Genomic DNA, 13,076 nt, shown 5'->3' with positions numbered 1-13,076 from the left:
TTTAATAATAACAGTAATACTAATATCTTGCATGACTAGTTCCTTATATTTTCCAAGGTGCTTTCACTTAACTGAGCCCTTTGGATCTATCCTATTGCCAAGTAGGAGGGTTAGGTGTTATACCTATTTTGCAAATTAAATTGGGGTGCAGAGAAATTACTTATAGCTAATGACAGAGCTAGGATGATGATAATCCAGGCCTCTTTTGGTACATTTCTTTTTTCACTATTATCATTTATAATATAAATTATTACTAGATCAACTTCATCAAAGAAGATTGCCCAGTTTTTGAAGGTTTTCCTAATTCATTCACAGAGTATTTATGTAATGACAGCTATGTGCCGAGCATCATGTTAGGTGTTGGGAACTCAAGGAATTTGTTAAGAGGTAATAACAAAAAAAACATGATTTTGAGTCATTAGCTAAGTGAAAGCATAGGGTGATATGACATGAATCTAGTCCTAAGAGAGGAGGAGGGGTTGTCAGAGAAGGCTCCTGGAGTAGATAATGTCTCAGACAAAACCATAAAGACAAGTGTGAGTAAGCTAGATAAAAGAATAGAAGGCCAAGAGTTGGCAGGAAGTAAAGCTTTCAAATAGAGGGGACAGCATGTGCAAAGGCTCTGGGGTGAGGGCATGGCTTGCAGAAAAGTTGCAGAGTTGAATATGGCTGGAGCACTAAGTGCCAGAAGTTGTGTTGTGGAGATGGAGGAGGTTGGAGACTGGCTGTGGGCATATAATGAAGTATTCTGAATGCTTTGGGCTTTATCCTGAGGGGATGGGTGGGGGGATACAGAAGGTTTTAGAAAGGTCAGCTTATAGAATGGAAAAAGAATGGGAGGAGGAGTGGGGCAGTGGTGGGGGTGGGGGGGTGTTGGTTGGGCAGAAATGGGGCAGGAAGCCCATTATGCATGTTTCAGTCACTGAGAAGTGAGGTGAAGATGGCCTGAATTAAAAGTGTCAGAGGAAAGAAGAAATAAGCATTTGGATTTGCATGATATTAAAATTGCAAATTTATAAAACATTATTTTGCCCCCCAAAAATAATAACATAGGTGATATTAATTTTATGTCTTCATCCAAATTTAACTTAAAAAAAATTCCACTAGGCTTGTTTCATTCAGCAAGCATTTATTAAGAGCCTATTACAAATCAGATATTCTAATATTGCCAGATGTTGGCATTCTGTCAGTTTAAATTACTTAAAATATATATGTTTGCATCTTTTAGATATACCACAAAGTCATTTATTTTACTTCATTTGGAGCTATTCTGAATTCATATTATTTTGAGTGTAAGAGAAAGAGGGGTGTGGGATAACTTGTTTTTTCCTAGCCAAAAACGATCTTGTTTATTTTTCTGATAGTATCTTGGAAAAAGGTCAAGAAATGTATTGAACATATCACTTTACTGAATTATGTAACTATTTCAAATTTACCGAGATCACCCTCAATGCATTTTGTGGTCTTGCTCAAAATGAGGACAATTCAATATTCTCACAGATGCATACGGGGAAAGGTATTTAGCTTCTCAGGAAATAAAGCATTGGGGCAAACATGCAGCATGTGTTTACTAATTAATTCAGCTAAATTTTCATAAAGTCTGATGCTTAAAAACATTCTATTTATTTATGGAATTAAAAGTCAGTACACTCCTTCATTATCAGCAGACTGGGTATATTCTTCACTCAGGTATCAGCTTTTCCAGTAATCTCTAGGCTGTTACAGTGCTTTACAACTCTGACTGATAAAGGAATTCTAATTTAGTGCTCACATTAATTATCAGTAATATTAAATGAATATATTGGAGCTATTTACATGTGTCATTCATAGTTGCCGTATTCTAAAGAAAATGATTATAATTGTTCTTATTAGTTATCATATTTCATGCTTCTGCAGTGAAATTCATTTTTTCCCCTTTGGTTTTGTTTTGGGAATATCTTAATGAAGAAAAAGGCTTACAGTATTTTGAAATGTTCACAAGGCACTGGATAGCACTTTCTGATTCATTAGTCATATTTTATTGGAAAATGCTTTTGTGTTACTTTATTTGTTTCTGAGCATGAATAAACCAGATGAAGAAGCAAAAATGGGGCAGCCAATCTTCTTTAATAGCTAGCAAGAATTATAATACAGAACAAAAAACAGAATACCTCTGAGATTTAAAAAGTTTACATTTCTCTGCATCTTAGTTCGGTTAGGGACTGAAATATGAAAACATGTAGTATACCTTTTGTTGCCTAAATAATATCCAATAGAATCCTGACTCATTGTAAATCCTGACTCACTGTACGATAACCTGTTTTTATAGTACCTTTTCCCTTAACTGAAAACATCTCCATCTACCCTATGTTGAATAAAAATTTACATTCCTAATATGTGGATTATCTGCCTGCTGTGGATACCTGATTAAGCTTCAGAATTGATTCAAAATTCAAAACGTTGCTAAGACAATGAAAACTGCCAGATGTCCAGTTGAATTGACTTCTATAGAATAATGTCTGTTACTTAGTATAACGAGGGTGCAAGGTGTTTCAAAAAGTGGATTGCTTTGTAAATAGATGAAATTCAAATCTTTAAATCATTTTCACTCTGAACATTCCTCTTCAGCATCCAGGGCTCAACTCAACATTGACTTTTTCAAAAATCTTTCCCTGATCTCTGTGTCAGTCCTGGTCAGATTTTATGCTACTCTCCCCATTTTTTTTTTCTTTTGTATTTTGTATTATAAGCATCTGTTTTACTCATCTGTTCTCATCAGCATCACACCAAGCCCCCCAGCTGTTGAGGAGTTGGGACTGCCATGCTCACTTTTGTACTTTCAATGTCTTAACTAACTCCATGTCTCATACATAGTAGATGAGAGTCCCACCATGTAACTGTCTGCAATGCAGGAGATCCAGATTCAATCCCTGGGTCAGGAAGATCCCCTGGAGCAGGAAATGGCAACCCACTCCAGTATTCTTGCCTGGAGAATCCCATGGAGAGAGGAGACTGGCAGGCTACAGTCCATGGGGTTGCAAAGAGTTGGACATGACTGGCAACTGACATTCATTCATTGACCATGTAATAATAGCTATTTGAAAACAGACCATATGCTCCCCTACCTTTTTAAATAAAATTCACCAAAAAATAATAAAAATATTGATAATTTAGACTTGTCACTATGAGCCACAGAGTTTTTAAAACTCTCTGAATTTGTCCATCTCCTTGTACATGGCTGAGCTGCCTAAGGTTTGTGTGGATTTTAATAAGCTCCTGGAAGGAGGTGGGCTCTTGGCATTTGATTCTAGAACTGTTGCAGAATCTTGTGGGATTCATTGAGCTGACTCCCAAATCAGGTGTCTGCTCCTTGGTACTGTAATTGACTTTAATCTCTGTGTTGTCTGTTTATTAATAGTGATGCTATCAGCAAGAAATGTCTGGGGCATTCCCCAATTCCACATTACTTGTAGTGAGCTTTGCAAACATTTCCACAATGGGTCAATATTGTGGCTGGACTGACCCCGTGATTCCTATTATGACTGCATGAAGTTCTTCAGCAAAATCCATCAGGGAATTTTGAGCAACAGGGTTTATTATTTACAGATCCTGGAGGAAACAAGGCATACCCGAGGGCCACAGAGCCAGTTTGTGGGTAGAGAGAGAGAAATATCAGGTCTGGGGCTCTCCATTTATGGTCAGAGGGTGGGGTGTCTAGGGTTTCACGGTTCACTCTTTATTGTTAGTTTAAAGCATAAGAGTGGAATTAGGGCACAGGAAGGGAGAAGAGTGGTCACTTAAGTCATCTAGTATCTAGGTTACCCAGATGAAAGAGACAGCTTCATGGGTGGGGGCAGTTTAACTCCTTATCTGATTCCTTTGCTAGTAGCTGGCACTTGCACTAAACTCTGCCACTTCCAATGGTCTCCATCCCTTTTCTCTTCTCTTTTCCTTTTAGTTTAAGGAACTTAAACCAAATGCCTGATTTTCTGAGCTATTACCATCCTTCTTTCCCAATACATAAGCCAACTGCTCCCAACACATATTATGGCATCTTTTTGACTAGTTACATTACTGTTTTTTTTTTTTTTTTTTCTGTTCAGTTATTTCCTTCCTTTTTTCTCTCTACTGACAGGAAAGTCCTAATTTAAAAAACAAACAAATAAACAAAAGAGAAAAACCATAGACTCAATTTCACTCTGAATGTTTAATGTTTACTAAAAGCCACTTTCTAGAAGATGGACATGTTGCTCTAATTGATTCTCATGTCAAATGATTCCTTAAAATTTAATTTTGAGAAACATTGGGCTGGAGGAAGCACAAGCTGGAATCAAGATTGCTGGGAGAAATATCAACAACCTTAGATATACAGATGACACCACCCTTATGACAGAAAGGGAAGAACTAAAGAGCCTCTTGATGAAAGTGAAAGAGGAGAGTGAAAAAGTTGGCTTAAAGCTCAACATTCAGAAAACTAAGATCATGGCATCCAGTCCCATCACTTCATGGCAAATAGATGGGGAAACAGTGGAAAAAGTGGCTGATTTTATTTCTTTAGGGTCCAAAATCACTGCAGATGATGACTGAAGCCATGAAGTTAAAAGATGCTTACTCCTTGGGAGGAAAGTTATGACCAACCTAGATAGCATAATAAAAAGCAGAGACATTACTTTGCCAACAAAGGTCCATCTAGTCAAGGCTATGGTTTTTCCTGTGGTCATGTATGGATGTGAGAATTGGACTATAAAGAAAGCTGAGCACTGAAGAATTGATGTTTTTGAACTGCGGTGTTGAAGAAGACTCTTGAGCATCCCTTGGACTGCAAGGAGATTCAACCAGTCCATCCTAAAGGAGATCAGTCCTGGGTGTTCATTGGAAGGACTGATGTTGAAGCTGAAACTCCAATACTCTGGCCACCTTATGGGAAGAGCTGACTCATTGGAAAAGACCCTGATGCTGGGAAAGATTGAGGGCAGGAGGAGAAGGGGACGACAGAGGATGAGATGGTTGGATGGCATCACCAACTCAATGGACATGGGTTTAGGTGGACTCCAGGAGTTGGTGATGGACAGGGAGGCCTGGCATGCTGCAGTTCATGGGGTCTCAAAGAGTCAGACATGACTGAGCAACTGAACTGAACCGAAAAGGAAAACTAAATATAGTTCAATTTTGCAAAGGGAAAAATACAATGTTGTAAAGGTTTGAGATTCTATGAACTAAGTAATTCTATAATCTTTTTTTTTTGCTTTAAATAATCCTAGGATGAGATCTTTGCCCATTTCCTTTAAGTTCTTCCAAGAGTCTCAGTGATTTTTATTTTAATTTCTCATAACTCTTACATTAGAACATGCTTCTGAAAGTTAACACAGTTTCCTATTTTTGCCTCTTCTTAATTGCACAATTTGCAGTGAAAAATGAAGATTCCTCATTAATACCAATTATAGTTCATCACCTTAAAAACTTGGTGACTCCTGTAGTCTATTCTTTTTTGAGCCAAAAAAAAAAAAACCTCATTAGTGTTTTAACCTTCACGTTTGGAATTTATATACTAACCTGCTATTTTTTCCCTTTAATTGTTGCTCCTTTCCAAGATACACATTAGAGAAGCCTTTCTTATAGAAAGATTCTTGGACCACATGCATCAAAACTGACTTATCCAGTATTTACTGAAAAAGGGAAGTGACTCAAAATTGTACTTCGTATATTCATTATATAGTATCTCACTTTGTATAACAAATAAAAGTAACATCAATAATAAGGTGTTCAGTTCAGTTCAATTCAGTTACTCAGTCATGTCTGACTCTTTGCAACCCCATGAACCTCAGCACGCCAGGCCTCGCTGTCTATCACCAACTCCCGGAGTCCACCCAAACCCACGTCCATTGAGTTGGTGATGCCATCCAACCATCTCATCCCCTGTCATGCCCTTCTCCTCCTGCCCTCAATCTTTCCCAGTATCAGGGTCTTTTCCAATGAGTCAGCTCTTCGCATCAGGTGGTCAAAGTATTGGAGTTTCAGCTTCAGTGTTGGTCCTTCCAATGAACACCCAGGACTGATCTCCTTTAGGATGGACTGGTTGAATCTCCTTGCAGTCCAAGGGATGCTCAAGAGTCTTCTCCAACACCACAGTTCAAAAGCATCAATTCTTCGACGTTCAGCTTTCCTTATAGTCCAACTCTCACATCCATACATGACCACAGGAAAAACCATAGCCTTGACTAGACGGACTTTTGTTGGCAAAGTAATGTCTCTGCTTTTTATTATGCTATCTAGGTTGGTCATAACTTTCCTTCCAAGGAGTAAGCGTCTTTTAATTTCATCGCTGCAATCACATCTGCCGTGATTTTGGAGCCCAGAAAAATAAAGTCAGCTACTGTTTCCCCATCTATTTGCCATGAAGTGATAGGACTGGATGCCATGATCTTAGTTTTCTGAATGTTGAACTTTAAGCCAACTTTTTCACTCTCCTCTTTCACTTTCCTCAAGGGGCTCTTTAATTCTTCTTCACTTTCTGCCATATCTGAGATTATTGATATTTCTCCCAGCAATCTTGATTCCAGCTTGTTCTTCCTCCAGCCCAGTATTTCTCATGATGTACTCTGCATATAAGTTAAATAAGCAGAGTGACACTATACAGACTTGACATACTCCTTTTCCTATTTGGAACCAGTCTGTTGTTCCATATCCAGTTCTAAATGTTGCTTCCTGACCTGCATATAGGTTTCTCAAGAGGCAGGTCAGGGGGTCTGGATTTCTCATCTCTTTCAGAATTTTCCACAGTTTATTGTGATCCACACAGTCAAAGGCTTTGGCATAATCAATAAAGCAGAAATAGATGTTTTTCTGGAACTCTCTTGCTTTTTTGATGATCCAGGGATGTTGGCAATTTGATCTCTGGTTCCTCTGCCTTTTCTAAAACCAGCTTGAACATCTGGAAGTTCATAGTTCACATATTGCTGAAGCCTGGCTTGGAGAATTTTGAGCATTACTTTACTAACGTGTGAGATGAGTGCAATTGTGTGGTCATTTGAGCATTCTTTGGCATTTCCTTTGTTTGGGATAGGAATGAAAATGGACCTTTTCCAGTCCTGTGGCCACTGCTGAGTTTTCCAAATTTGCTGGCATATTGAGTGCAGCACTTTCACAGCATCATCTTTCAGGATTTGAAATAGCTCAACTGGAATTCCATCACCTCCACTAGTTTTGTTCATAGTGATGCTTCCTAAGGCCCACTTGACTTCACATTCCAGGCTGTCTGGCTCTAGGTGAGTGACCACAGCATAGTGATTATCTGGGTCGTGAAGATCTTTTTTGTACAGTTCTTCTGTGTATTCTTGCCACCTCTTAATATCTTCTGCTTCTGTTAGGTCCCTACCTTTCTGTCCTTTCTTGAGCCCATCTTTGTATGAAATGTTCCCTTGGTATCTCTAATTTTCTTGACGAGATCTCTAGTCTTTCCCATTCTGTTGTTTTCCTATATTTCTTTGCATTGATTGCTGAGGAAGGCTTTCTTATCTTTCCTTGCTATTCTTTGGAACTGCATTCAAATGGGTATATCTTTCCTTTTCTCCTTTGCTTTTCACTTCCCTTCTTTTCACAGCTATTTGTAAAGCCTCCTCAGACAGCCATTTTGCTTTTTTGCATTTCTTTTTCTTGGGGATGGTCTTGATTCCTATCTCCTGTACAGTGTCACAAACCTCCATCCATAGTTCATCAGGCACTCTATCTATCAGATCTAGGCCCTTAAATCTATTCCTCACATCCACTGTATAGTCATAAGGGATTTGATTTAGGTCATACCTGGATGGTCTAAGGGTTTTCTCCACTTTCTTCAATTTCAGTCTGAATTTGGCAATAAGGAGTTCATGATCTGAGCTACAGATTGCTCCCAGTCTTGTTTTTGCTGACTGTATAGAGCTTCTCCATCTTTGGCTGCAAAGAATATAATCAATCTGATTTCAGTGTCGACCATCTGGTGATGTACATGTGTAGAGTCTTGTCTTGTGTTGTTGGAAGAGGGTGTTTGCTATGACCAGTGCCTTCTCTTGGCAGAACTCTATTAGCCTTTGCCCTGCTTCATTCTGTACTCCAAGGCCAAATTTGCTTGTTACTCCAGGTGTTTCTTTACTTCCTATTTTTGCATTCCAGTCCCCTATAATGAAAAGGACATCTTTTTAGGGTGTTAGTTCTAGAAGGTCTTGTAGGTCTTCATAGAACCATTCAACTTCAGCTTCTTCAGCATTACTGGTTGGGGCATAGGCTTGGATTACTGTGATATTGAATGGTTTGCCTTGGGAACGAACAGAGATCATTGTGTTGTTTTTGAGATTGCATCCAAGTACTGCATTTTGGACTCTTTTGTTGACTATGATGGCTACTCCATTTCTGCTAAGGGATTCCTGCCCGCAGTAGTAGATATAATGGTCATCTGAGTTAAATTCATCCATTCCAGTCCATCTTAGTTCACTGATTTCTAGAATATCAGTGTTCACTCTTGTCATTTCCTGTTTGACCACTTCCAATTTGTCTTGATTCATGGACCTAACATTCCAAGTTCCTATGCAATATTTCTCTTTACAGCATCGTACCCTGCTTCCATCACCAGTCCCATTCACAACTGGGTGTTGTTTTTGCTTTGGCTCCATCCCTTCATTCTTTCTGGAGTTATTTCTCCACTGAAATCCAGTAGCGTATTAGTATTCTATTAATAATTAAATTTAGATTGTGGTCTACTCTAAGCCCCTGATTTTACCCTCTTACCTGTCCAAAGTCAGTCTGTTTGACTATGAGTTGTTGTATTGAAACAGCCTTATACAGTCAAGTAATATTTCTCAGTTACTTTTGAGGAATTCTCTTTTCAAATCTCAGTTTGGATTCTCTTTTCTCTCCATATTTTCTCTGGATAGATGCACCTAGTCTCATGGGTTTATATAAGTTGGTAGCTTCCAAATTAAAAATTTACAACTCTGGCCTGACCTCTCCTTTGGATTCAGATCTGTTATCCAAGTACCTTTTTGTCTTCCCCATTTGAACATCTAATGGGCATCTCAAATTCAGCATGACTGAAATTTAATTTTTGATTTCCATCCCAACATCCAAAACACATACTCTTCAAGTCTTCCCCATTCCAGTGAGTGGCATTACATTCATTCATTCTCTCAGCCAGAAGCCTAAGAGTCATTTCATATTCTTCTCTTTCTGTCTTCCATTATATCTAATCCCTTGACAAGTCCTGTTGATACCCCATTCAATATATATCTTAAATCTGACCACTTCTCATTCCCTTCACTACTACCAGTGGTCCAAGCCATAGTTATCTCTCGGTTAGTTCTATATCAGCCTTATCCCTCTTCCTGTGGTTTTTGCTCCTACCTTCCACCTATAGCAGAGTCACTTTTTTGTAACTTTAGTCAGATTGCATTATGCTACTACTCAACCTCCCTCTCCCTACCCACCAAGGGCTCCTGGTCATACTTAAAACAAAATCTAAGATTTATACCATAGCCTACAAGGCCTGCATGATGTAGTCTGCCTCTTTTTCCCACCTTACCTCCTTCCACTCTGTCCTAGAATGTTCCTAACTTCAGATCTATGATTGATGCGATTTCTGTCTGGAATGAAATATCCCACATATCCACCTGAATTTCTCCATCACTTCTTTCAGGTCTCTGCCCACATGCTATCTTAATTGAGGGGCATTCATATCCAAACAGCCACCTTTCCATAAGCTCCTATTTCTTTACTCTGTGTGACTTTTCTTCAAAGTGTACATACTACCTGGCATTATAGTATTACCGAATTATTTTTGATGTGTTTCTTATCTGCATTCTTCCTGTCTGTGTTCTTCTACTGGACGTACCACTTCTGTTCACTACTGTTCTCCAGTGCCTAGAGCAGCACCAGCACATAGTATCTGTTGAATGAATAAATTTAAGCTAGGCCCCTTCTTCATTTGATCCTTCAGTTAAGCAAATGTTGAGAGTTTGAAAGAAACCATGGTGAAAATTTTCCATGACCTAAAATGACAGTCAGATGGCTCAGCGCTGGACAATCACTAAAACTGCACATTAGCCATTCTTCTCTTGTTGGAAAGTGCTTCCTTAAGTCTGATGAGCTTTATTCTCTTTTGGAGACTCCTTTCCTCATACTGAGTCTTTCTACAGTCTCCAAGCTGGGCTCTCTGCCAATCTAGCCCCAATGCTAAAGCATGACCCAGTCATAATTGTTTTCATTATTTGATATCACTGTGAATCTGTGGGTAAAATTTATCTACAGAACTTCTTCTAAGGCATTTTTTGATCTCTCTTTCTGATTTATAGGTTAGACATATTTTAGACATGTTTTGTCATAGTTTTACTTCCTGAGTAGCAAGGAAATATTTTAACTTGGATATCAGGAGGGATATAAAAGCTCCTTTTTTCCTTAGTTCAGCATTATCAGCCATGCTTATATACGTAGTTGAATATATTATGCCCAGAATTTAGTATATGCATTAAATATGATCGAGTTCACCAGGAAATGTAAAAATAGAATAAAATACAACACTTTACTTGCAGATTGGTGGTGAGGTGATTGGTATGTTAATTAAAGGTGACCTCAGCACTCTTAATATTAACCTCCTGATTTTCTCCCATGTTTCAGGTAGGAAAAAAAAAATTATTCTTCAATATTCCTAAGAATGAGATTGGATAAAGGACACAAATGAAGTTCAGACCAAGTACAAAAACATGAGCTCCTTCTCCTGGCTGCTCAACTAATGCAGACTTAGTCTGGGGTTGAGATAACTATCTCAGCCATTCCATCGCTCAGACTTCAAATTATAGTAATTATGACAATTTGTACCAATAGCCATGAGGTGGGATTTTTGATGTGGTTAAAAATAACATCTGTAAAATCCAATAAAAATTACATTTTGCTAATTTTCTGATAAGATACTGTTTTAACTATACTGTGTCTTCTGCCGCTGCCAGTTTTCAATTAGAGCATTCCTTTAAGAAAAAAAATTTTTAACCCATTTTGTCTCCTGGATCCAATTCCACCCTCAGCAATGCATTTGTTTTAATGCTCTTAATTAATTGTTTTGTGTGAATTTTGCCTTTCAAACCGATGCTAATCTTTGAGACATTATTAATTTGCTGATTGCTAAATCTTGATACAAAAGGACTGATAGTAGTACTCAGTTTGTTCTTTCTGGCTTAAAAACCAGAGTTCCCAGAGAGGCCTGCTCAGCCAAATTAGTGCAGAAAAGGACATTGATGAAATAAATAATGGGGCTACTAAGAGAAGTTGGGTCTGCAGTTCTATCCAGCTTGGTAATTGCTTGCTCACCCTAGGGACACAGTCACTGGTGATAGCTCACAAAAACTTCTCTAAGTGTGTTTTAACAGAGCCTCCTGTGTCTTCCAATGCTGTGTTTTCTTAAAGCTCTTTCATCTTGTTTAATTTTTGATTAAAAAAAACCCACATATTTTCATGTTTTTACTGCAGAGATGGTAAAATTGATGTTCGAAGCACTCAAGCCACCTCCCCAAGCTTGCTAAGGTAATGAATGAGGACCAAAGGCAGGGCAAGCACCTTTGATTCTCCTTGTATTGCTCTTTCGGTCAAATCACGTGGCCTCTAAGCCAATCCAACTGTGTGCGGATAGGACCCACCCCTAGCTCCTCAGGAATCCTCTCCTTTATTTTTGCCCTTTTGTCTATTCCCATTTTGCCTTGAAACAAAGTCTCCCCTGATCCAGCAGCCCCCTCCAGCCACCACCTCAGCTTTTTCCTTTTCTTTCCTTCAAATCTATAGTTTTTAAAAGAATTGACTACTTGCATTGAGTCCATATTCTCACATTCACTCCACAACACACCCCTTCTCAGCTAAGACTAGTTGCTGATGATATTTCTCAATTCCCATCTTTCCTCTTCATTCTTACCTTCACTGCATCATTTCTTGCTCTTGTCATCTATCCTCTGAAAAAGCAAATCTTATGGTGAGATGGGAAAGAATTTATATTCATCAACTGCTGAGGGCATGAAAGTTATCAAGACACACATGACTCCTGTCCTCACAGAACTTATGGTATCTTGTGCCTGCTTGTTTGAGGTGAATGACTAAATCTCCTTCTCACTTCCTGGATTTCCTCTGTCTCTCTCCCTCAGTTATGAGTACATAATCATCTCACTCAAAAATAAAATTCTATTTTACTATACAGACTATAGGTCAATAATATGACCTTTTACACATATGAACTTCTGAAACACAACAGTTAAAGTAATAGCCTTGCTTTTAAGTATCAAAATACAATTCATATAATTCTCTAACAGCATTTTTTGACCTCTAAGACTGGTGTTTTCTCAGTGCACATGCATGATCAGTGTTATATTTATATTACCATCATCATATTTTATATGATGTTTCTCTGATTGATCTTTATCTATGAAGACATTTTCTTACTTTGCCATTATTGACTAGTTTCAAACACTCATAAGCTTGTTTTTAAAAAGTCAGCATTCAAGGATTCAACTTTTGATCTATTTTCTCTCATTCACAGTAAAGAATCTCTCCCTGGCTGGGCAAAACATTGATTTTAATATGTAACATTATCATGTAATTGCTCAGCATTGCTTTTCTGTCAACTAATCCATTCTTCTAATTATCTTAAACTTTCTTGTTGGAAATGGCCTAGACATTTCCAGTTTATTTTAGTTTAAGTCAAAAATTCAAACATTCCCGCTAGAGTCTTTTTTTAGTTTTATTTCCTTTATGCTTTTGCTCACTCTTCTTAGAGCTTGACGACTCAGACATGCTAAGAAATCAGCCCTTCCTGAACATTTGAATGACTTGTTAGGAAACCTGGCTCTGTCTGTGCCTGCAACATGAATAAACATGACATGAACAGTTCTGGGAAGCATAGGAACCCCCAGAGTCCTAAGTGAGCCTTCCATATCAGTCATTAAGGGATCTGAAAAAAAAAAATAGCCATTTTCAGTTATTATCTCAATGACCTGTCAGAGGTTTCATTTCAGGAAGAACAGTGGACAAGGCCCATGTTTTTCAACCTCGTTCAAGCCATGGCTCACCTGTCCTTGCAGGAGTAGAGCTGAGTG

Source organism: Bubalus kerabau, chromosome 2, assembly GCF_029407905.1.
Source record: "Bubalus kerabau isolate K-KA32 ecotype Philippines breed swamp buffalo chromosome 2, PCC_UOA_SB_1v2, whole genome shotgun sequence".
Taxonomy (NCBI): Eukaryota; Metazoa; Chordata; class Mammalia; order Artiodactyla; family Bovidae; genus Bubalus; species Bubalus kerabau.
Note: the sequence above shows the minus strand (reverse complement) of the source record.